The sequence below is a fragment of the Onychomys torridus genome, chromosome 6, assembly GCF_903995425.1.
Source record: "Onychomys torridus chromosome 6, mOncTor1.1, whole genome shotgun sequence".
NCBI lineage: Eukaryota > Metazoa > Chordata > Mammalia > Rodentia > Cricetidae > Onychomys > Onychomys torridus.
Genome location: NC_050448.1, coordinates 16,671,785 through 16,696,931, shown reverse-complemented (window position 1 = coordinate 16,696,931; position 25,147 = coordinate 16,671,785). Strand labels below are relative to the sequence as shown.

General features: G+C 41.7%; 1 pseudogene; it reads left to right on the top strand.

The window, feature by feature from the left end:
• The first annotated feature begins 744 nt into the window (after nt 1-744).
• Nucleotides 745-25,147, top strand: part of LOC118586009 — a 34,683-nt pseudogene continuing 10,280 nt past the window's right edge.

Sequence of the window (25,147 nt, the reverse complement as noted above, 5' to 3'; positions counted from 1 at the left end):
TTAGATGCAGACCCCCCTCCCCCCACCATTTAATTTCACTTTGTATGATTTACTATGACCAAAGCATTGCCAAATCCTTTATATATCACCAATTCTACTCTTCGACGTACGTCACAGCTCAGATAAGAGTGCTACCCTGTACATGAGATGCCATTTGTAACCTCCACAAAACTAACTCCAAATGGGTCTTACACATAAATGTCAAATTCAAAGTGCAGAACTTCTAGAAAGTGCTTAAGAAACTATGCCTCTCTGAGTTTGCAACCTGGGATGCACAGAGAAGTGAAAAAGAGTTCCTTCTCTAAAACTAGGAATATGCTTGGGAGAGCTGGTAAAGGTCTGGGACCAGGGCCTTTGGAAAGTGTGTGCTTCAGATCCTGAGAACCATCTTTTTCTACTCCTGGGGCTATGGTAATCAGTCCCAGCCAATGTGGATTTTTTTTATAATGTTCTAGGGATACTGTGTTCTTCTATACGCTGTTCCTCTTCTGCAATAGTCTGAAATTGTGTACTTTCTTTTAAAACTGAACCCATTGGTTTATATTAACTAGAGACTTGCTGTGGAATTTGGCGCCAGTCTCCAGCTAATCTCAGGTTTGTGCTTCAGGTGGAAGCCAGGGTTGGGAACACTGAGCTGCGTCCCTTCAGTTTACCAGGTCCTGTCACTCAGCCCTCACTAGCCAATCAGGGCCTCGAGCAGACCCGCCAGTCAGATGGGAGGGTTCTTCCTCTGGGTGCTAGGCTTCTGGCTCAACTCCTCTGTGGAGGAAGTCGGAAGTTGGCCCGTGTGCTGTGCTGTGGGCACTGCTGTGGGTAGAGTGCTTGGTAGAGCCACGCCATGGTGAGCGAGAGGCTTCTGTTCTCAGACGGGGAGGAATGTTCAGTCACGGTGAGCGAGGGGATGCTTTCCCCAGACTGGAAGGAGCGGCCGGCTGAGCCATGGGAGCTGGTTGGTGGGTTCTCCCAGGGGCTGAGTGGGAGTCAGTGGCCAGATGCACAGTTCAGCGTGGTCCTGTGTGGTCCTCAGAGTCCCACGTGTTCCTTCCCGATCCTGTGTGTCCTGCGTGGTCTTTGCAACTCCCTGGGCTGGGGCAGCAGCCTCTGAATAACTTCACTGCATAGGCTATTTCTGCATTGTGAACAAGACTTGGAAATATCCTTGTTGTTGATGTCACTGTGAAATGCTGGCGCCTGTAGTGCTTGTATTATCACTATGGGAGGCAGATTAGCCAAACATAGAGAGCCCTGGTCTCTCTAGTATCTTTCAGGAGTTCTACACTTTCAACATTTAACACTGAGGTTTTGTATCTGTCTGTAGTTGATTTTATGAAGCTTGTAAAGGGCATCTCCTGTGTAGAGTAGCACTCCACTGTTAAACTGTGATGTAGAAGAGTAGAATTGATGGTAATAGAATTGATGGTAAAATGATTTACCCATTCTTAGGAGACATTAAGTCACAAAATAGAATTAAGCAAAGGGAGGGATGTCTCCCAGATATCCCTAAGATAAGTAGTATGCTAACCGTGCCTTTTAGAGATTAGTATAAGATGTAAATGCTTGCTCCCCAGGGTTAACCAGCCATTAAGCAACATTCCCATAACAAAGGAGGAAACCCTGATTTACAGCCAGCCAAAATGGTCCTTCCCATTCCCTGCCCCCTGTCAAAGAACAGGCCTCTAACATGCTATTCAAGGGGATATTACAGGGTCACAACCAACATTAAGGCCTGGTGTGCCATCAAGGATATTTTAAGTCTAGAACAGCTGTATCTCCAGTCTTTCTGAAAAGTTATTTTGAGTCTGGGTCTCTGATGTAGATTGGGGTGGACTTGAACCCGGTCTGTATCCCACAGGGCATTTCCCTTGCTATTGTCCTGACTAAGCACCAGGAATTCATGGATTGCAGGTCTGTAGCACCACAGAGTTCTAAGTCACCACTTTGAGTCACATAGTCGATTGCTCATTGCAGTAACAGGAAAGGATTTGTGTGTGGAGCATGACATCTCCCTTCAGACCAGAAGAGGAGGATCAGTGTCCTGTGTACACTGCAGGGGGAAACAGACTAGGCAATAGCTAGATCATGGGCTGGAGTTTAAGGCAGTGAGCTGCAGAGGTCTCCATCATAAAAAGGGACCTGCTGGGCAGGGGAGTGTCTTTCTGTGTAATTTAACTCCTTGTATTATTCCTTCCATGTGAATGAAGATAGACAGAATTGGTGGGTGTACAATTTAGGAGGGTAACTTGAATACTGAGTCTTCAATTTCCAGTTAGGAACTCTCCTATGCAGATATGAGCAATCCTGGTTGACACAGTTAAGTCAGCTTAGAGGTTTGAGAAAAGGGCCATTGGCTTTAACTCCATGTGTCGGCTTATGGCACCCAGGAGCTAACACTTTACATGTCTTATGAATGGGATTCTCTCTGAGTGCCTACTCTGTTGCAAAGTCAGTATTGTTAAGTGTTCTTCCAAAAATTTCTGTCATTTTAAAACGTCAATTAGTGGTATCATCTTTAAGATTTCAGTTTTTAAAAATGCATTGTGGCTCTAATCTCTATTTGTTTCCATTTTCCAATGTTTCCTAGCCATTAAGAATTTTATTCATTTTTTTTCCTTGGGTGCTGTTTATTCATATCAGTTTATAGAGCAGTGGTTCACAACCTGAGGGGTCAAGGCTCCTCTTAACAGGAGTGCCCTAAGATCATTGGAATACACAGATATTATTGTTAAAATTCCTAACAATAGCCAAGTTTTAGTTATAAAGTGGCAATGAAATTAATTTTATAGTTGGGAGGTCACCACCCCATAAAGGACTGTATTAAAGCATGACAGCATTAGGAAGGTTGCGAACCACTGGTTTAGACCAATGTCTCCTGTAGCTCAGGCTTGTCTCACACTATATAATTGAGAATTGCTTTGAAAACATAATCCTACTTCTGCTGCCCAGTGCTGGGTAGACAGTCCTGCAAATCCTTCCAGGCTGGTCAGTGAGAAGGAAAAAGACCAGTGAATGAGTGTCCTCAACCTCTGTAGATTTCATTGTTAACTTACAGATAAAGTGGGACCTGTGTAAGCTGAGTTCACTGACCAACAGTAAAGCAGGTGTAGTCACAGCACAGAAAGGGTTGGCAAGAAGTGGGTGAAAGCTTTCCTGCTGTGACAGGAGTGGACAGTAGCAATGAGCAGTGAGGTCATTGATTTCAGACATTCCATAAATCTCCTGCCTGGTCATTTCTCTGTTACACAGACCAGACAATCAAGAATCTGGATAAAGATTTTTCCTGAAACAAAATTACAGTAGTGTGCTGGAGAGATGGCTCAGAGGTTAAGAGCAATGGCTGGTCTTCCAGAGGTTCTGAGTTCAATTCCCAGCACCCATGTGGTGGCTCACAACCATCTATAATGAGATCTGGTGCCCTCTTCTAGCCTGCAAGGATATGTGCAAAGAGAAAACTGTATACACAATAAATAAATAAATCTTTTTAAAAAAATTATAGTAGTTACACCAGTTTACCTAAACAGAAGAACTAGATAAAATGGTGTGGCCCTGCCTAATGTGACTCTTTTTCAGGTTTAAGATGTACAGCCTGGGAGAAATGCATGAGTAGTACTTAGTGTGCTCTAGTACACTTCACTAGTCTCTGGAGAACATGGCCATAAAGCCTGTTTCAACTTTCCAACATATTTTTTGGAATTATAACTACCTAATTTTCACTATCTCTTTCCTGGCTTCAAGCATGGTCTCTTTTTGCTTTAACAACAGTTACTGTTTGAATGTGACCTGTGTTTGGCTGCAGGACCTCCCAGCTCTGAAGCAATGGGTTGGCTTCACTGGACATTGAGTGTGTAGTGGAATGTGCATGCAAAGGACCCTGTGCCTTGGAACAGGAAGTGCTCTAGAGAATGGAATATTCTACTAAACTACAAATTTCCCTGACTAGGGCCATGTATAACCCTAGTGTGGAAGGGCAGATCGGGGAGGGCTTGTGCAGTCTGAGACATTTGATCTCAGCTCACCCAGTAGAGATGAGCATTACTAAAGTCCTGAGGTCCACCTGGGTGGTCCTAATGAATGAGGAGCTTTGGGAATGTTTAGCCATCAGAGCACCAGTGGGAGGTAGCTTACAGGTTCTTTTTAAGAGTCTCCTCTGCTTCTGCTGTAGGGGGCTGTAAGGAAGACCACAGCCATGCCATGGGGAGTGTGGGGGGCCACTGTCTTCAAACCAGGAAGAGCAGGTCAGCTGAGCTGTCAGAGTCTGAGCTGCTGGGACTGGGATGGACTATGAGTCAGACTGTGTTTCTGTTTTGTCCCTGTGGTAACCTGGGCAGTGGCCCTTGGCCTCTGATCCTTAGTGAGTGTGGATTCCCTGAGGAGGAGAAGGCTCTGCCACCCTGGCATGGGAGGTTATGATGCTTGTAATATCACTGTCCAGTGTGCACACACAGGCATTGCTTTTGTGACACTGGGAATCTAGGAAGACAAATTGGAAAACTGAAGGTCTGGTTTCTAGAAGTTCTGGACCTTATATTTCCCTTTCGGGTTTGTCTTATAAATGTTACAGACAGTTTAGAAAATGGTAGAAAGGGAGTGATGGGGATCGTCCTTCAGCAGTACATGATTAGAATGCTTTTAGCTCTCTGCTACTGCCAGCCACCATGGTGTGACTCAGTTCTAGGGGACAAAATGGATTTCTGAGCTACAGAAGTATCTCAGGTTTGCATGGTTTAGGGCTGGTGGATAGGGCAGATGCCACATCTTGTGACATAATCTATGTGGGAGGAAACAGACATTAAATTACTCTTCTATGGTGTTTTCTGTGTGGGCATCATTGGGTCTGGGTTTGTCTGAAAACACAAGGGACCATGAAGGCTGCAGAGCTATGTAGCAGGATTTGCAGATCACCTCTCTTTGCAGAGAGTTCTAGAACATGGGTCCTCTCTGGAACAAATATCAGTACCTATCAGGTGAGAATTAACAGTTTAAGGGGCATTTTGAGTTAATTTTGTGAAAGTTGTGAAATCTGTGTTTATTTAATTTCTGTACACATAGAATCATAGGTAGCTGCCTGCCTTTTATCTTGTCCTAAAATTGAGTTGAATTATAGGCATGCATTGTTGCAACTGGCTTTATAATGCAGAAGAGGGATAGTTGTAAGGTAGTAATTTATCTGTTAACCCACCTTCTCAGCCTTAAAATTTGTTAAGTAGAGATTTTTGTAGTGAGTCTGTTTTGAGACACAGTCATACTTCCTAACTCTGTCTGACCTGGAACTCACTATGTAGTCGATAGGCTAGACCTGGAACTCACAGACATCTACCTGCCTCTGCCTTATGTGACCACACCTGGCTGTAAAGAAATGTTTATCATGGATTGAACACAGATATTAGTAGAAAGAAAGGACTTTTGGAAAGTGTGGTCTTGTGAGGGAAAGCCACACTTAACAATTGACACAAAGCCATGTTTACAGTTCTGTTGACTTTGTAAGTTTCATTTAGTGGGTCCTTAGGGAGTCAGTCTCTCTCTCTCTCTCTCTCTCTCTCTCTCTCTCCTCTTTCTCTTTCCCTTTGCCTCTCTGTCTCTCTTTCTGTGAGTCTGTCTCTCCCCCTCTCCTTCTCTTTGGTAATGAGATCATAAGTCAGTTGCTGAGATGGCTTGATTAGGATTCTGAATTCATAAAATAAAAGCATGGGTCAGAAGGGTTCTGCACGGTGTCTTACTCTACATGGAGTTCATATTCCTGCCCTGGAGATGCTCAGCAAATTGCTGCTTACATCTGGGAAAGGAGTAAGTCCATACTCAAAGGTTTTTATATACTTTGCCCTCAAATATAGCTCATTTGTATTTGAGATATCACCAAAAAAGGAATATTGTCTCTGTCTGCACAAGCAGTATACACAGCACATTTTATTAATTTCGTGTGATGATTAATATTGATTTTCAATTTGATAAGATCTAGAATCAGCCAAGGAACACTCCTCCAGCCAAACCTATGAGGGCATATCTAGATTATGTTATTCTCTGGAGTATGCTTATGAGAGATTATCTTGTATATTAAGTTCATTGAAAAGACTCTTGTCCCTTCTAGAAGTGACAGGACCATTCCATTACACGGATTTGGTACTGAATTATGTAATAATGACCAACATTCATCACTGTCTGCTTCTTGATTGTGTATACAGTGTGATCAACCACCATTACTTCACACCAAGGCTACTTTTTCTTTTCATTTTCCTTTATTAAGAAATTTTCTACTCACTCTACATACCACCCACAGATCCCATCGCCCCCCTCCTTCTACCCCCAACCCTCCCTCCCAAGCTACCCCACATCTGCACATCCCCCAAATCAAGGTCTCCCATGAGGAGTCAGCAGAGCCCAGCACACTGAGCCTAGGCAGGTCCAAGCCCCTCCTCATTGCAACAAGGCTGAGCAAGGCACCACTGGTACTGGGCTCCTAAAAGCCTATCCATGCACCAGGGACGGATCCGGATCCCCCTGTCTGGGTGCCCCCCTAACAGTTCGAGCCAAACAACCATCTTCCATATTCAGAGGGCCTAGCCCAGTCCCATGGGGTTCCACAGCCACTAGTCTACAGTTCATGGGCTTCCACTAGTGTGGCCAGTCATCTCTGCATGTCTTCCCATCATGATCTCAACGTCCCCACCTACATAATCCCTTCTCCTCTCATCATTTGGATTCCTGGAGCTCAGTCTGATGCCTGGCCATGTATGTCTGCATCTGCCTCCATCAGTTACTGGACAAAGGCTCTATGATGGTGGTTAGAGTATTCACTAGACCAGTCACCAGAGTATACCAGTCCAGGTACCCTCTAGACCACTGCCAACACTCCCAGGTGGGGTCATCCTTGTGGATTCCTGAGAGCCAAGGCTACTTCTTATAAACATTCTTTTTATTCATTTTTAAAAATTTTACATTTTGAGTGTCCACATCATGACACTTAGTAAAGTTGAATAAGAAATCACCAAAGCCAGACATGGTGTTCCAGTCTTGGGATCCCAAAACTTAGGAGGCAGAGGCTGGAGTTTGAGGGTTTCAACATCATCTAAGGGCTGAGTGTACAATGGGGTATGGAGGCAGGCCCCCAGGTATAGATAAGACTATCTTGGGCTTTATATACTTTCCCAGACTACAATAAGCCTACAGACCTCTAGACAATCTCACCTCTGAGGATCAAGATATGTTCTATGATGAGGCATGTGAACCCTAAGGTCACAGCTGTAGGAGATGTAAGTTCCAGTTGCCTTAAATCTAGGCTCACAACATTTCTAGGGTGGCAGGGTCTCAGGATGTGAGTGTAGAGGATGGGGAGAAGACTTTGCCAGGCTGCTGATTGGATAGGGTTATTATCTTTCTGTTCTTTCCCTGCTCACATTTCTGTGTCCTTGTCACTTGACTGAGGGCAAGCCAAGCTGGTTTGAGGTACAAACAGTACCTGTAAGGCTGGGAATAGGAACACTTCACAGGCTCCACCAGTGCATCATCTCCAGGAGGTCAGGACTAGATGGGCCAGACAGTAGAGACTTCAGGGAGCTGGTCCTGGGGCTCAGAGAACTGAAGCACCTCCAGTGCCCTGGGGATGCTCAGGTCCTCTTCTGTCTCCTCCTGTCCTTTCCCATCTCCTTCATGTCTCCTCCTGTCTGCTGTGTTTATTCTTTACCCCTTTGTTGTACCCCTTTGTACCCCTCAAATCCAGTAAGCTGTCAGGTAAAAAGTAGAATCCACATACAGTAGACCGAAGGAATAGATACTACCTTTGCTTGATATCTGGGCAGAGCTCAGACAGTTTGGGAATTTGCTGGGATTCTTCTGCCTTGGTATCTTACCTGCCAGTCCAAGACTGAAGGGCTCATGAAGAGCTGATGACACTGTAACAGATTTGAAACACCTGCAGAGAGGCCCTGAGAGGTCAGTGAGTACAGTGGACCCCTGAAGGTGTGGTGGGTTCTTGGACTGTGGGATGACCAAGGAGAGCTGCAGTTGTGGAGTAGAACTGGGATGGTAGGCAAGCTGTGTGTGCTAGGGATGGCAGAGCCTGAAACATGGAGCTTCCACAGTCTCTGAGAGCCCAGAATATCATTAGAGTCTCAGAACCTGTACAGTCTGATACAGGAAGCTGTTAGGTTTTGATTTCCTTAAATGTGATCAATTATTTGCTATTCTCCTGTTTTCCCCTTTTTGAAAAGAGTGGGCTGTTACTCATTTTTTTTCCCCAGAATATATATTTCTGAGACTGTAGACTTAATAAATGTTGAAATTTTCAAGACTTTGGGATTTAAGAAGGTGAGACTGTTTTGTGTTATTATTATTAACATATCTACTTTGGGGAACATGTCAGGAAAGGTCTTGTTTGATAGGGATATACCATAAAATTATAAGTTGAATGAATGTTTTCCCCAAAAGTTACTTTGAATCAGCTTATTTTATCAGTTTAATAGAAATGAGACCACTCCACCGCCCTGTTGGGTGCTCAAAATGAAAAGAACCTGGATATGAATTCCTGGACATGTGTGAGGCCTCCTACTGAAACACACTTTCAACATACAAGTTTGAGTCCTCTTCTGTGTCGCTAATGTATGTTTGTTTCCTTACGGCTCTCTATTACACTGTCATCAGCCCTGCACCCATATACAACCAACTGGAACAGACTCAGCAGGTCGTCTTTGTGTTTCAGCATACTTACTCATACATACTTAACAAGGAAGAAGTTGAAGGGAAACATTGGAAAAGGGATGGAGAAAAGAGAGAATAGGGGAAGTGATGCTGTATCTTTTAATTAAAATGTATAGAAATAAAATGTAAATAGTAGAAGGGGCTAAAGAGATTGCTCAGCAGATAAGATCACTGGATGTTGTTTCAGAGGATTCAAATTCCATTCCCAGAACCCACATGGTAGCTAACCATTTGCTGTAACTCCAGTCCCAGGCACATCCTGCTCTCTTCTGGCCTCTGTAGGTACTGTGCAAAGACACATGGAGGCAAAATACCCATATAACTATTTTTTTTTTAAGTTATAAAAAGGAAAGAATGGAATTCTCTGCAATGAATTCTGTCACAGTACTGAGACAGACAGCATCCAGGCCTAGTTAAAATGAACTCCTAGTTAAAATGATCCTGCATGGAAGCAGCTGTGGTCTTCTTCTGAGGCAGCCTGCTCAGAGACTCAAGAAGCCTTATTTGCTCAGCAGAGCCATCCAACTAAGAGCAGTGACCACAGTGCCGATAGGTGACTTTTCCTTTGTGTGTTCTGTATTTATGTTCTCTCTCCTTTGTTATTGTAAGAAGAGCAGAACTCTGTATGAGCATGTCCAGACCCCCCAAATAAAATCCCCATGCTTTTCTTGCTTAGAGAAAGCATTGCTTTGAAAATGACTCCTCTGTTCTCCTTGCCTCCTGCAGGTAAGAAATCTTTCTCAGGTCTTCAGTCTTGGCTCTTGTGATGACTATTCTTGGTAGCAAAACTGGCTACTTCTGGAATAAACTAATACACAAACAGTTGTGTTAAAGATAATGAAAGATTTTAGGGGCCTGCCTTAAAGAGTTTCAGAGTCCAAAGGAGACTCTACAACCAGCCGAGGAAAACTAGAACTGATGGTAGAGGAATGAATCTACTCACACTATGTTCTTTCAGTCCATGTTCTTTATTAAAAAAGCATCATCTCTACAGTGAGTGTACTGGCCTATCTACGTTATAAACAGTAATTCTTTGGCAATGCAATGCAAGTTTTGAAATTCTCAGAGCCACAGAGAAAAGTGATAGGATTCACACCCAGAGCAATAACTATCAGGTTTCATTTATGGCACAAGGTGAGAGTGGCTAGTGGAAGTTTTCCAGTGAGGTCAACTAAGGATTAAATCAATAAAGGGAATCCAGTGGGGGATTTGTGTGCTCAGACTACATTCCTGAGTGTGGCTAGGTCTAAGGTTAAAAGTCTCTTAATAGTGAAAATCACAAATAAGGTAAAACTTATTTCCTCTCTGCTCTGCTTCCAAAGGCTGTTTTTCAAATGGACGGGGTGAGCATCCTGGGTTACTAGGCAACCTGTGTAAGGAGTAGAGGAAGACCTGCAGCTTCTGGTCTGCTGTGGCACTTTTGCTGTAATCAGTTGCTAAAAGGAACTTCTTAGATCTAAGGATTGCACCTATTGCTTAAAGCTATAAAATCAAGATGTAATTAAGCTTAATTTGCACAAGAAACAGAACCTCTCAACTTCCAGTCTCTCTGACCATAGAGGCCAGGTCCTCAGAGGTTCACTGGGGAAGTTTATTTTTCTCTGCAAACAAGCAAATAGCTGATTACCTTTCCTGTTACATGTCAGGGTAAATGCAAGCAATAAATCTCTTAATCTAAAATCTTATGTTAATAAACAGGTGAAAGGAAGAACAAGCAGTTAAGAATTTAAAGTTAGTGAGGTTACCTCCGCATAGTTTTCCTTATCTGCATGTGCGGTAAAGACAGGGCACACTTCTATCTATCTAAGGGTTGCAGATCAACAATGTGGTAATACTTTGTCCTTGAATGTCTGAAAATGTCTCAAATGAAATACTTTTGCCTGGAAACTGACAGTGGCCATATATTTCACAAAAGGAATTCACTGCCAAAAACAGCCAAAACATTCAAAAGGCAATAACTCCAAAACACCTTGCTTTTAGGCTTAAGTCCTCCATCAAAACTCCCAGTTCTAATGGGTTGACCTAGTCAATGATGGTGAATCCCTACTTCATATTTCTGCAGTTTGCAGCAATTGAATGTACCTGTAAGAGATTATTCTTTTTTTTATATTTTTTCTTTATTATTATGTGTTTTAAATTTTATACATCAGCCATGGGTTCCCCTGTCCTCCCCCCTCCTGCACCCACCCCCACCTTCCCCCCAGCCCCTCCCCTCCATTCCCATGTCCTCCAGGATCAAGGCACCCCTGGGGATTCATTTCAACCTGGTGGATTCAGTCCCCTCCTTCCAGGCTGAGCAAAGTGTCCCTGTGTAAGCCCAAGGTTTCAAACAGCCAGCTCATGCACTAAGGACAGATCCTGGTCCCACAGACTGGGTGCCTCCCAAACAGATCAAGCTATTCAATGGTCTCACTTATCCAGAGGGCCTGATCCAGCTGGGGGCTCCACAACCTTTGGTTCATAATTCATGTGCTTCCATTCATTTGGCTATTTGTCCCTGTGCTTTTTGCAATCTTGGATTCAACAATTCATGCTCTTGGAGACCCTCCTCTTTCTCTACAGTTGGACACCCGGAGCTCCATCTGGGGCCTGGTTGAGGATCTCTGCATCCACTTCCATCAGGTATTGGATGAGAGTTCCAAGACAACTGTTAGGGTGTTTAGTCATCTCATCACCAGACTAGGTCAGATCAGGCTTTCTCTAGACCATTGCCAGCAGACTATAGAGGATATATCATTGTGGATTTCTGGGAACCTCTCGAGCACTCTGCCTTTTCCTGTTCTCATGTGGTCTTCATTTAGCATGGTCTGTTATTCCTCATTCTCCCTTTCTGTTCTTGATCCAGCTGGGATCTCCTGCTCTCCTAAGCTTTCTTTCTCTCAAATCTTGCCCTTCATTACTCCCACTGTCGTCCAGGTTGTTCATGTAGATCTCATCCATTTCTCTGTCATTGGGTGATCCTTGGGTCTTTCCTAGGGTCCCTGGAGTTGTGTAGCAGTCTAGTCATCCTTGTTTTACATCTAGTATCCTCCTATGAGTGAGTACATACCGTGTTTGTCCTTCTGAGTCTGGGTTAACTCACTCAGGATGATTTTTTCTAGATCCATCCATTTGCCTGCAAACCTCATGACATCATTGGTTTTTCTCTGCTGAGTAGTACTCCATTGTGTATATGAACCATATTTTCTTTATCCATTCTTCAGTTGAAGGGTATCTAGGTTGTTTCCAGGTTCTGGCTGTTACAAACAAAGCTGATACAAACATAGCTGAGCAAATGCCCTTGTGGTATGATTGAGCATTCCTTGGGTATATGCCCAAGAGTGGTATAGCTGGGTCTTGGGGGAGATGGATTCCCAATTTTCTAAGGAAGCGCCATATTGATTTCCAAAGTGGCTGTACAAGCTTGCATTCCCACCAGCAGTGGAGGAGAGTTCCCTTGCTCCACATCCTCTCCAGCATAAGCTGTCTTCTGTGCTTTTGATCTTAGCCATTCTGACAGGTGTAAGGTGGTATCTCAGAGTCGTTTTGATTTGCATTTCCCTGATAATTAGGGATGTTGAGCAATTCCTTAAATGTCTTTCAGCCATTTGAACTTCCTCTGTGGAGAATTCTCTGTTTAGTTCTATAACCCATTTCTTAATTGGACTGTTGGGCATTTTGATGTCTAATTTCTTGAGTTCTTTATATATTCTGGATATCAGCCCTACGTCAGATGTGGGGTTGGTGAAGACCTTTTCCCATTCTGTAGGCTGTTGCTTTGTCTTGTTGACCATGTCCTTTGCTTTACAAAAGCTTCTCAGTTTCAACAGGTCCTATTGATTGATTGTTTCTCTCAGTTTCTGTTCTACTGGTGTTATATTTAGAAAGTGATCTCCGGTGCCAATGCATTCAAGAGTACTTCCTACTTTCTCTTCTATCAGGTTCAGAGTAGCTGGATTTATGTTGAGGTCTTTGATCCACTTGGACTTAAGTTCTGTGCACGGTGACAGATGTGGATCTATTTGCAGCCTTCTACACATTGACATCCAGTTATGCCAGCACCATTTGTTGAAGATGCTTTCTTTTTTCCATTGTACATTTTTCGCTTCTTTGTCAAAAATTATATGTTCATAGGTGTGCGGGTTAATGTCAGGGTCTTTAATTCGATTCCATTGGTCCACATGTCAGTTTTTATGCCAGTACCAAGCTGTTTTTATTACACTAGCTCTATAGTAGAGCTTGAGGTCAGGGATCCTGATGCCTCCAGAGGTTGTTTTATTGTACAGGATTCTTTTGGCTATCCTGGGTTTTTTGTTTTCCCATATGAAGTTGAGTATTATTCTTTCCAGGTCTGTGAAGAATTGTGTTGGTAATTTGATGGGGATTGCATTGAATCTGTAGATTGCTTTTGGTAAGATCGCCATTTTTACTATGATAATCCTGTCTATCCATAAGCATGGGAGATCTTTCCATTTTCTGACATCTTCTTCAATTTCTTTTTTCAGGGACTTAAAGTTCTTGTCATATAGGTCCTTAACATGCTTAGTTAGAGTAACCCCAAGGTATTTTATATCATTTCTGGCTATTGTAAAAGGTGATGTATCTCAGATTTCCTTCTCAGCCTGTTTATCTAGTGTATATAGGAGGGCTACTGATTTTTTTGAGTTGATCTTGTATCCTGCAATGTTGCTGAAGCTTTTTATTTGCTGTATCAGTTCCTTGGTTGAATTTTTGGGGTCACTCATGTATACTAACATGTCATCTGCAAATAGGGAGAGCTTGACTTCTTCCTTTCCAATTTGTATCCCCTTGATCTCTTTATGTTGTCTTACAGCTCTGGCTAGAACTTCAAGTACTATATTGAATAAGTATGGGGAGAGTGGACAGCCTTGCCTTGTTCCTGATTTTAGTGGTATTGCTTTGAGTTTCTCTACATTTAATTTGATGTTGGCTGTTGGCTGTTGGCTTGCTGTAGATTGCCTTTATTATGTTTAGGTATGTTCCCTGTATTCCTGATCGCTCCAAGACCTTTATCATGAAGGGGTGTTGGATTTTGTAAAATGCCTTTTCTTCATCTAGTGAGATGATCTTGTGTTTTTTTTCTTTGAGTTTGTTTATATGGTGTATTACATTGATGGACTTTTGTTTGCTGAACCACCCTTGCATCCCTGGGATGAAGCCTACTTGATCATGGTGGATAATTGTTTTGATGTGTTCTTGGAGTCTGTTTGCCAGAATTTTATTAAGTATTTTTGCATCAATGTTCATGAGGGAGATCGGTCTGTAGTTCTCTTTCTTTGTTGCATCTTTGTTTGGTTTAGGAATCAGGGTAATTGTAGCCTCGTAGAAGGAGTTTTGTAATATACTTTCTGCTTCTATTGTGTGGAACAATTTAAAGAGTATTGATATTAAGACTTCTTTGAAGATCTGGTAGAATTCTGCAGTGAATCCATCAGGTCCAGGGCATTTTTTGGTTGGGAGACTATTAATGACTGATTCTATTTCCTTAGGGGTTATTGGTCTATTTAAATGGTTTATCTGGTCTTGGTTTAACTTAGGTATGTGGTACCTATGCAGAAAATTATCCATTTCTTTTAGATTTTCCAGTTTTGTGGAGTAGAGGTTTTTGAAGTATGACCTGATGATTCTCTGGATTTCCTCATTGTCTGTTGTTATGTCCCCCTTTTCATTTCTGATTTTGTTAATTTGGATGCTCTCTCTCTGTCTTTTGGTTAGTTTGGATAAGGGCTTGTCTATCTTGTTGATTTCTCAAAGAACCAACTCTTTGTTTCATTAATCCTTTGTATTGTTCTCTTTCTTTCTATTTTATTGATTTCAGCTCTCAATTTGATAATTTCCTGGCATCTGTTCCTCCTGGGAGACTTTGCTTCTTCCTGTTCAAGGGCTTTCAGGTGTGCTGTCAAGTCAGTAGCATGAGATTTCTCCAGCTTCCATCCAGCACTGGATGTGGGCATTCAGTGCTATGCATTTCCCTCTTAGCACTGCTTTCATAGTATCCCATAAGTTTGGGTATGTGGTGCATTCATTTTCATTGATCTCTAGGAAGTCTTTAATTTCTTTCTTTATTTCTTCCTTAACCCATTGGTGATTCAGTTGAGCATTATTCAGTTTCCATGAGATTGTAGTTTTTTCTGTTGTTGAAATCTAACTTTAAACCATGGTGGTCTGATAGAACACAGGTTATTTCAATTGTTTTGTATCTGTTGAGATTTGCTTTGTGGCCAAGAATGTGGTCAATTTTAGAGAAGGTTCCATGGGGTGCTGAGAAGAAGGTATATTCCTTTTTGTTTGAGTGGAATGTTCTGTAGATATCGATTAAGTCCATTTGAGCCATAACATCAGTTAAGTCCATTATGTCTCTGTTAAGTTTCAATTTGGCCGATCTGTCCAGATGTGAAAGGGGGGTGTTGAAGTCTCCCACTATTAATGTGTGGAGTTTTATATGTGATTTAAGCTTTAGTAATCTTTCTTTTACATATGTGGGTGCCCTTGTGTTTGGGGCATAAATGTTCAGAATTGAGACTTCATCTTGGTGGATCTTTCCTGTGATGAGTATGTAATGTCTTTTGATTGATTTTATTTTGAAGTCTATTTTGCTGGATATTAGGATGGCTACACCAGCTTGCTTCTTAAGACCATTTGGTTGGAAAGTCTTTTCCCAGCCTTTTATTCTTAGGAGGTGTCTGTCTTTGAATTTGAGATGGGTTTCTTGTATGCAGCGGAAAGATGGGTCCTGTTTTCATATCCATTCTGTTAGTCTGTGTCTTTTTATAGGTGAATTAAGTCCAGTGATATTAAGGGATATTAATGACCAGTGATTTTTCATTCCTGTTATTATTTTTATTTTTTGGTGGTAGTGTGTCTGTACTTCTCTTCTTTGGGGTTTACTGCTCTGGTGTTATCTATTGCCTGTGTTTTTGAGGGCGTATCTGCCTTCCTTAGGTTGGAATTTTCCTTCTAGTGCTTTCTGTAGGGCTGGGTTTGTGGATAAGTATTGTTTAAATCTGGTTTTGTCTTGAAATGTCTTGTTCACTCCATCTATGATAATTGAAAGTTTTGCTGGGTATATTAGTCTAGGCTGGCATCCATGGTCTCTTAGTGTCTGCATTATATCTGTCCAGGTCCTTCTGGCTTTCAAAGTCTCCATTGAGAAATCGGGTGTTATTCTGATGGGTTTTCCTTTATAAGTCACTTGGCCTTTTTCCTTTGCTGCCCTTAATATTCTTTCTTTATTCTGTACATTTAGTTGTTTAATTATTATGTGGCGAGGGGACTTTTTTTTTTGGGGGGGGGGTCTAGTCTGTTTGGTGTTCTATAGGCTTCTTGTGTCTTCCTAGGCATTTCCTTCTTTAAGTTGGGAAAGTTTTCTTCTATGATCTTGTTGAATATATTTTCTGTGCCTTTGAGTTGGTATTCTTCTCCTTCCTCTATCCCTATTATTTGTAGGTTTGGTCTTTTCATGGTGTCCCAAATTTCTTGGATATTTTGGGTCATGACTTTGTTGGCTTTAGTGTTTTCTTTGACTGATGAATCTATTTCTTCTACTGTATCTTCAACACCAGAGATCCTCTCTTCCATCTCTTGCATTCTGTTGGTTATACTTGTATCTGAAGTTCCTGTTTGTTTACTCAGATTTTCTATTTCCAGCATTCCTTCTGCTAGTGTCTTCTTCATTTTTTCTATTTCCCTCTTCAGGTCTCAGATTGTCTCCCTTGCTTTTTCATGATTTTCATTCAAGGATTTATTGTTTTCTTCTGATTTAATTGTCCTTTCCTCTAGTTTTTTATAGTGTTCTTCCCATTTTTTGTTTGTCTGTTCCTCTACTTTATTTTTGATTTCTTCTATATAAGGCTCTAGCCTCTTCATGATGTTACTTATAAGGTTGTTTTCTTCTTCTTCTTCTTCCATTCTGTGATGTTCAGGTCTAGCTGTTGGAGAAGGGCTAGGTTCTGGTGATGCTGCATTGCTCTTTATTTTGTTGTATGTACTTCTGCCTTGACGTCTGCCCATCTCCTTGTGGATTTGTTCTTGGTCTTATCAGTGTACTTGGTCCAGAGAGAGCTGACAGATTTAGGGAGCCTCTCTCTGGTCCAGATGGAAGCTCTGGGCCAGATGGGAGTGCTGGTCCAGATGAGAGTGCTAGCCGGATAGGAGCTGGGGGGCTGGTCTCTGAGTCTTTGGAAGTCCCTGGGGTCTCCTTATTTTGTTCAGATTGGAGCTCCTCTTGTCCAGATGGGAGTTCCTCTGGTCTCTGGTCCAGATGGCAGTTCCAGGGCAAAATGGAAGCTTGGGGCTGGTCTCTGATTCTCAGAAAGTGGATGGGGTCTCTCTGGTCCAGATGGGAGTTCCAGGGCGGAAGGAAGCTGGGGGCTGGTCTCTGAGTCTCAGGAAGTGGCTGGGGTCTCCGGCAAATGGGTGTGGAGGCAGGGTGTGGAGACTGCAGTGTCTGCCTGCAGTCTTGGAAAAGGGGAGCCTTCCTGCAGGGCCCGCCAGTTGGCAGAAACTGGGGCCAAGTTGGTCAGGTCCTCCTGGGGTGGCCTGTGTCTAGCAGTGGGACCCAGGCGCAGGTGCCTCTCTGACTATAACCCAGGCACTCACCTCTGGCCCAGATAGGAGTTAAGAGATTATTCTTAATGAAAGGTTTTGAAATGGGAAGACCATTCATTAATGTGGATCTTTGAGGTAAGATGATTCACCTTTAATCCCAGCCAGACCTTCTGGTGGCAGCCTATATATATAAAGAATATTGAAGACGGAAGCTCTTTCTCTTTGCCTGATTGTTATGGCTTTGCCTAGGAAGGTCATTCATTTACTGTCTTTAGAGCCCAGTTCTTAGGAATTCTGGTATATACTGAAGACCATCTAAGACATCCAGCCTCATGGATTGAAGAAGTACTGAATTCTTGACCTTTCCATTGGTAGACAGCCAGTGTTGGACTAGCTGGATCACAGACTGTGAGACGTTCTAATAAATCCACTTTCTACCTACATATGGAGATTTATTCTATCAGTTCTGTTCAAGCAGAGAACCTTACTAATACTGTTTTGTTTTGTTTTGTTTTGTTTTTATTCCTCCCTGCCCAGAGGAAGATGTTTTAGCTAACAATAGTGCTCATAAAAGCATCTTTTCTTGTTCCATTTCTCTCTAAGTATTCAACTTATTGTGAAGACTATGCTTAATATTGTTGTTAAATTGTCAAGAGATTGAACTGAATTTCAGGAACTACTAAAGCAATGGAACCATCATCTAGCCTTCTGATGAAAGAAAGATCTATCTTGTCTGTGATCTGGTTCTGGCTTTTCTCTTCTGGTTGTCTAAAGTCCTTGAGACAACCAGGTAAAAAGTACCTGAACTCATCAGACCTCAGTGTGAAGCCATAAAACAGACATTTCATTTTGTGTCCTAAAATCTCTCTTTAATTGTTAATATTCTGGGCATCCTTCAACCTGGTGGAGAGGGGAATCACTCCACTCCACATTGTGAAATGTGCTCTGAAAGCTAGCCTCATGGTGTACAGGAGGAAGAAGGGGAAGTGCCTGTGGAGTGCAGGAATATAGTAAGGTCAGCTGTTTGAGCCAGGGGCAAGTGCTTTTAAAATGGAAATCTCTGCAGATCTAGAAAAGGTCTGGGTTTTGGGTGGAAGGCAGGGCCAGGAACCACTCATTATAGAGTCTTTAAGCACACTGTTACCCCTAAAGAAGGTGCTCTTTTCACTCAGGCCTCACTAGCCAATCAAGCCCTCCAGTCTTACCTGCCAGTCAGAGGAGTGTGGAGGTGGGGTGGGCTTTCTGGGGTCAGGCTGCAGGCTTGTCTTTGTAACAGAGTGTATACCAGTGGTTTTGTGTGCTGCCTGTACTGCTGGAAGGAGCTGAGGGGAGAGCATGGGTGACATGGGAAGCCGCGACATGTTAAGCAAGAGGCTGCTGTACCCAGGTCAGGAGGAGCAAATGGTGAGCATCAGGAGCTGGTGTGGCAGTCCTCTCTGGGGTTGGGTGGGAACCTGTAGCCAGATTCCCTATTCTGTGAGGTCCCATGTGGTTCTTGCAACTCCCTGGACCCAGGTGTAGGCCTCTGAATAACAGTGCTCTTTGGGCTGCCTCTGCTCAGAGCATTGGGAACAGGGAGCTAGGGGCTGGAGAGATAGCTCAATGGTTAGGAGTACATGCTGTTCTTCCAGAAGACCCAGGTTCAATTCCCAGCACCCACATGGTGACTCACCACTGTCTGTAACTCCAAGGTCTGACACCCTCACACAAACATGCATGCAAAACACCAATTCACATAAAATAAAAAGTAAAATTAAAAATAATAAAACTGCTCTTAGTAAAAAAAAAAAAAAAAAAAAAAAAAATTGAAGAAAGAAACATCTTTGTAGTCAAGGTCAACATGCTTTTGGTACATCCATGGAAGGCAGGCTGCCAAATTCAGAAAGGCCTAGTTTCTCCACTATTTTCTAGAAGTTCTGTACTTTGGATTTAATATTTAGGTGAAAGATTCATTTGCAGATAATTTTGTGGAGATTATAAATGGCATCTCTTGTGTTGAGTAGCTTTCTACGATTAAGCTGTCATGTACAATTGTAAAATTGGTGATATAAGGGATTTACCAATGCTTAGGAGATAGTACGTCATAGAGAGTAGAATTTAGTTAAGGAAGGGCTGCCTCTAAAATACCACAAAGATAAGTATATGCTAACCAGGCCTGTTCGAGATTAGGATTCTAGGACATGCCTTTGTTCACCAGGATTGTCCAGGCATTTGGCTCTAAACTATGACAAAGGAGACATCCCTGATTTCAACCAGTCACTAGGCCCATCCTTATATCAAAGAAGAGGCCTCTAACAAACTGCTCTAGGGGGCACTACAGGGTCACAGCCAACCATAAGGCATGGTGTGCCAAAAAGATCCGGTTTTCATGTTCTGACAGATGGACAAGGTAACAACTATTTGTAAAGAAAAACACTGTTGTGTTGGGGCCTGGCCTGATCAACAAGACTCCCTTTAGGCCCTCACACAGGGAGAAGGAAGGTGCTTCAGAGAGCCAGAAGAGGCCCGGAGTCTAGGACTTGGGAGCCTTCTCTAAGGACCTGATATATTGAGAATAAAATAGAGCTCCTCCTTTAAAACCAGGAACATGTTAGGGGAAGATGGTAACAATCTGGGGCCAGGGTCTTTGTGTGTGTGTGGGTGCTTCAGATCCTGAGAATGCAACTCTTATTCCCATGTGGAACTATGGTTATCAATCCCAAGGCCACTGTGTGCTTAGCCAGTGATGTTGCTGAGATACTCTGTGTTCTCCTTATGCTATATTGTGTGAATTGCCTCCTCCTGAGTTTGCCCCATTGTATGGTAGTTTCTGTTGACTTCATAGAAGTCTCTCATTTTCTTCCATTTCCCACTGGAAGATGCTATTCTTCTTAAGTTTACTTGGCATGAGGCATAGCTTGTGCAAGACCTCCCCACCCAGTCTTTATTTTTTCTGACTTCTACTTTTCCTATCCTTCTCATCCCCTGGCACCTCCACCTGAGAACCCTGTCACTGAAGAGTGTCCTGCTATTTCAGGTTAGTGGTATACTTAAGGAATAATACTAAGACTATCTTTGCTGTGTGAGATTCCTATCTGCCTAAATGGTTAGACTTGCAATCTCCTGATACTATTTACATTGTTCAAAGTGTAACTGGAGCCTGAACCTAAAAGAAACTTAAGGATGACAGAACATGTGGAATGCAAAATCTAGGCTTGCTCCTCTTTGAGCGTTAGCCAGAGATGGATGCATGTTATCATTAATGATTTTTTTCTTTTTTAATCTCAAGTGTATGGGGTGATTTTTCTTTTGGAAGGCATATTAATTTTTGAACAGCTGCACCTCCAGCTATTTAGAAAAATTTTTTCTGAGACAAACTCCTATGTAGACTCAAGTGACCTTGATTCTAGTCTGTTGATTCCCAGGGCAATGCCTTGGAGCCCATGATTAAACATTATAAATTCTTAAATTAAGTGACTCTACCACCTCAGAGTTTTAAAATTCCCCATTTGTGCCATGTAGTTGACTACCCATTGCAGTCAGAGGTAAAGGATTTGCATGTGGAGCATGGCTTCTGCCTTCAGAGGAGAATAGGAGGAATAGTTTACTGTGTGCACTTCATGGAGAAATAGGGTCGGCAATCAACTGCTAGAATCATCATTATGAAAAAGGACCAGAATGTGGCAAGGGTGATTTTGTAGATTCCAAGCATGTTTTAATTCCTGTAATGTGAGTGAACACAGACCATATTGGTGGGTATACAATTTGAGAAAGTTAGTTCGAACCAATGAATATTGAATTTCTAATTAGACAACTCTCCTTTCAGATATGTTCTGTCCTGCTTGACAGAGTTAAGTCAAGAGGATTGAGAAACAGACCATTGCCTGTAATTCTGTATGTCAGGTTACAGATTTCAGCAGCCAACATGTGCATGTGGGCAAGAGCAATCAGTATTTTATTAATTGTATTTCCTCAACTAGGGAAGGTCCTACTCTTTGTTTTTTTAAGTCAATATAACTGGGTTTTTTTTTATCTTAAAAATAAATTACTTTTATCATGCTAAAAAGTCAATTATTGTTATTATTTTTTAAATTTCTTTTTCTTTAAGTGCATTTCTTTTTAAATCTCTATTTGTTTCTGTTTTCCAGTGTTTCTTGGTCATTAATAGTTTCATTCCTTTTCTCTCAAGTGCTGTTGATTTTTTATTTCTGTTTAGAGCAATGTTTCCTGTAGGCTTGCCTCATGCTGTCTAACTGAGAATTGTTTTTAAAACCCAGTCCTTCCTCTGTTGCCTGGTGCTGGGAAGACAGTCCATCAGTTCCTTCCAGTTGGGTCTTGACTAGTCAGTGAGAAGGATACATAGACCAGTGAATGAGTGTCCTCCAATCTCTCTGGCTTTTATTGGGGACCTAGAAGTGAAGAGGGAGCTGGGCAAGAATGGAATTCACTGACCAATTTTGAAGCTGGTGTAATGACAGTGCAGAAATGGAGGGCAGGAAGGAGGGTGAAACATTTCCTGCTTTGGCAGTATGAGATTAGCACTGTGGTAGGTAATCAATTTCAGATGCTCCATAAATGTCCTAACTGGTCATTTCTTGGGATCCACAGACCAGGACAATCAAGTATCTAGATAAAGGACTAACCTTACTATGAAACCAAATTACTGTAGTTACATGAGTTCAACCAATATAGAAGATCTGGGTAAAATGATGTGGCCCTGCCTAAGAGGACTTTTATTTTTCTGGTTTGAGATGTTCAACCTGAGGGAATAGGTGTGAGTAATTATTCGTGTGCTTTCATAGAAATCTGTAGTTTCTGCAGCATGTGGCCCTAAAGCCTTTTTAACTTTTTAATATAGTTCTTTGAGATTATCATGTCCACAGTCTCTTTCCTGCCTGCAAACTTTACCATTGCCCCTCATGTTTTCTAATTCATGGCCTGTTTTTGCTTTAAAAATAGTTTACCAGTAAAAACAGTTGCCTTTTGAATGTGACCTATATTTGACTGTAGGAGTTCCCAGCTAAGAAGCAAAGGGTTGGCTGCATTGTACATTGAGTGTATAATGGATTGTTTACACAAAGCACTCCATGCCTTGGAAGAGGGACCAGAAGTAGTCCAGAAGACCTAAAAAATTTCCACTAAAATACTAGGGAAATACCTGTATACCAGGGTGGATTGCAGAGTAGGGAAAGCCTGTGATATATGGGTCACTTGACCTCTGATCACCCAGTAGAGGAGGTCTTACTGTCCTGAGGCCCAGCTGGTTGGCCTAGGCTAATGTGGGAACCTGGGAAGGTTTAGCAATCCACAGTACCAATGGGAGGTAGCTATAGAAAGCTGTGAGGGAGACCACAAGCCATACTATGGCGAGTGTTGGGTCACTGTCGTCACTGTCACAGAGTAGGAACAGTTCTTGTGAGCTGCAGAGGTTTCTAAGTTTTGTGTGCTTTGGGGTAGGTGGATAGGACAGATTTCATATCTTGTGACATAATCCACATGGCAGGAAAATGACATGTAATTCTTTTTTCACAGTTTTCTATGTGGGCATCAGTGGGGCTTGGTTTGCCTGAAACCACAAAGGGACATTATAATTTGCAAAGCCATAGCAGGAGATCACCTGCATTTGCAGAGAGAACTGTGGAGCATGGGACCTCTCTGTTTTGAAGAATTATCAGTAGTTAGAGGGTTAGAAACATAACAGTTTAATGATTACTTTTAGTTAATTTTATGGAAGTTGTCTCTGTTTATTTAATTTCTATACACATAGAATCATAGGTAGCTGGGTAATATTTGTCAAGATCACACTTTTCTTGGCTGAGATTCTTTTGGTCTTTTGATTAAAAGTTGAGTATATTTTTATGCTTTCATTTCTGTTTTTTTTTTCTCTCTGTCTCCTTTATCCTTTCAAGATACTGTACACATTGTTGATTGTTGTAGCTTTGTGGTAAATCTAGAAGTTATATTGTGTCGCCGGGCGGTGGTGGCGCACGCCTGTAATCCCAGGAAGGCAGAGGCAGGTGGATCTCTGTGAGTTCAAGGCCAGCCTGGTCTACAGAGCTAGTCCAGGACAGGCTCCAAAGCTACAGAGAAACCCTGTCTCCAAAAACAAAAACAAAAACAAAAAAACAAAAAAAATCCCAACCAAACAAACAAAAACAAAAAACAGAAGTTATATTGTGTCAATATGTGTACTATTTTTTTATGATCCTGTTGAGCATTCTGAGAGCATTTCCCATTTGTATGTAGCTTTGGAATTAGGTATCCTCTTATAAAATGTTGGGAATATTCATTGGAATGTATTCAATTCATGCTACAAATTTACCAGAGCCAATATCTTAATATTGATGCATAATATTCCCAAGGATCATTTATTTACTTCTTTATTTATTCATGTTTTATTGTTATTGTTAATCTATGAAAGATTTTAATTTATTAGATAAAAAGTAGTAAGGGGCTTAGCAGGTGGCTCAGCCCATATTCTTCTTGGGCGTTTTCTGAGTTCATATACCAATACTCAAGTGGGGAGGCCCATAACTACTTGCTACTCCAGATCTAGGATATCTGACCCCCTCTTCTCTGGTCTGTCACCTATACACACAAGAAGGCATTCTCTCTCATACACAGACATACACATAAAAATGAGGATAAACATTTTCAAAAGTGCTTGTAACTTATAAAGCAATTAGAGCAAAACAAGTTTTTTCTTTCTTTTTTTAGGTGTATAATGCAAATCATACACTGTTTCTTTAAAAATCTGTTATCTTGCATTTGGTTTTAATAAGATTTCTTTTGCTCACTCTGATGCTTACTTATATGCAATCATCCATCATATTATTCATAACAGCCAGGAACTACTATATCTGTCAAAGATTGTGTTGATTGATGATTGATGTGGGAAGGCTCTTCCACTGAGGTTGCAATATCCCTAATCAAATGGGCCTGAGATGGATGAGAGGGCTAACTAAGCACAAGACAGTGACCAAGCAAGAGAGAAAGCTAGTAAATAAAGTTTCCCCATGGATTTTCCTTCAGTTGCTAGCTTAAATTTCTATCCTAAGCTCCCAAAATGATGGATTATGATCTGGCAATATGAACGAAATAAACCTGTTCATTACCTGAGAGGGTTTGGTTAGAGAATTTAATCACAGCAAGAAACAAGCAAGTTAGAACAAAATGTGATATACCAAAAGTAATTTTGTTAATGCAAAGGACTTTGGATTGATGACTTTTGGAGGAATATCGAAGATATTAGTACTTTAGGTGGCAAAATCCATAGAAAGTTGTACACATAGCTTAATTGGCTGTTCTTGTAGGATTGGGAAGATGGGAGTGTTGAAAGTAATGCATACAGTGGAGTTTGAGGTCATAGGGATTCAGGGGGAATTGAACTACATGAAAAATTTCACTAGAGGTCATTTGTATAATATTTTGTCCCCAAATCATTCTTACTTTCTCCATTCCTTTAGAAACTGAGTCAGCCATAAATAAAAAGAAATGAGCTGATTTCTTAGGCAAAATATTGATTCTGTTGCTTGTTTATTACTGTTGACTCATTCAGGTTTTACAGTGAAAAACAAGTGGGGCAAAAAGAAATGAAAAGGGGTTGGGGATTTGTTTAGTGGTAGAGTGCTTGAATAGCAAGCGCAAGGCCCTGGGTTCGATCCTCAGCTCTGGCAAAAAAAAAAAAAAAAAGAAAAGAAATGAAAAGGCTGTGTTTTATAGAGAAAAATAGCATTATGTAATTTCAGATGGCAGTCCATTGGTGAAGCCAGCAGGAACTTTTAATAAGACTGTCACTGTTAAAGAGAAATCCTTTGCTCTACAGTAAAAGACTATCAGGGTGCCCTAAGTGTAAGACTCTATCAGCTAAACTTTCAATTTATGTATGAATTGAGTAAAGTGATTTCTAGTCCCAAGATGCAACTTCACACAG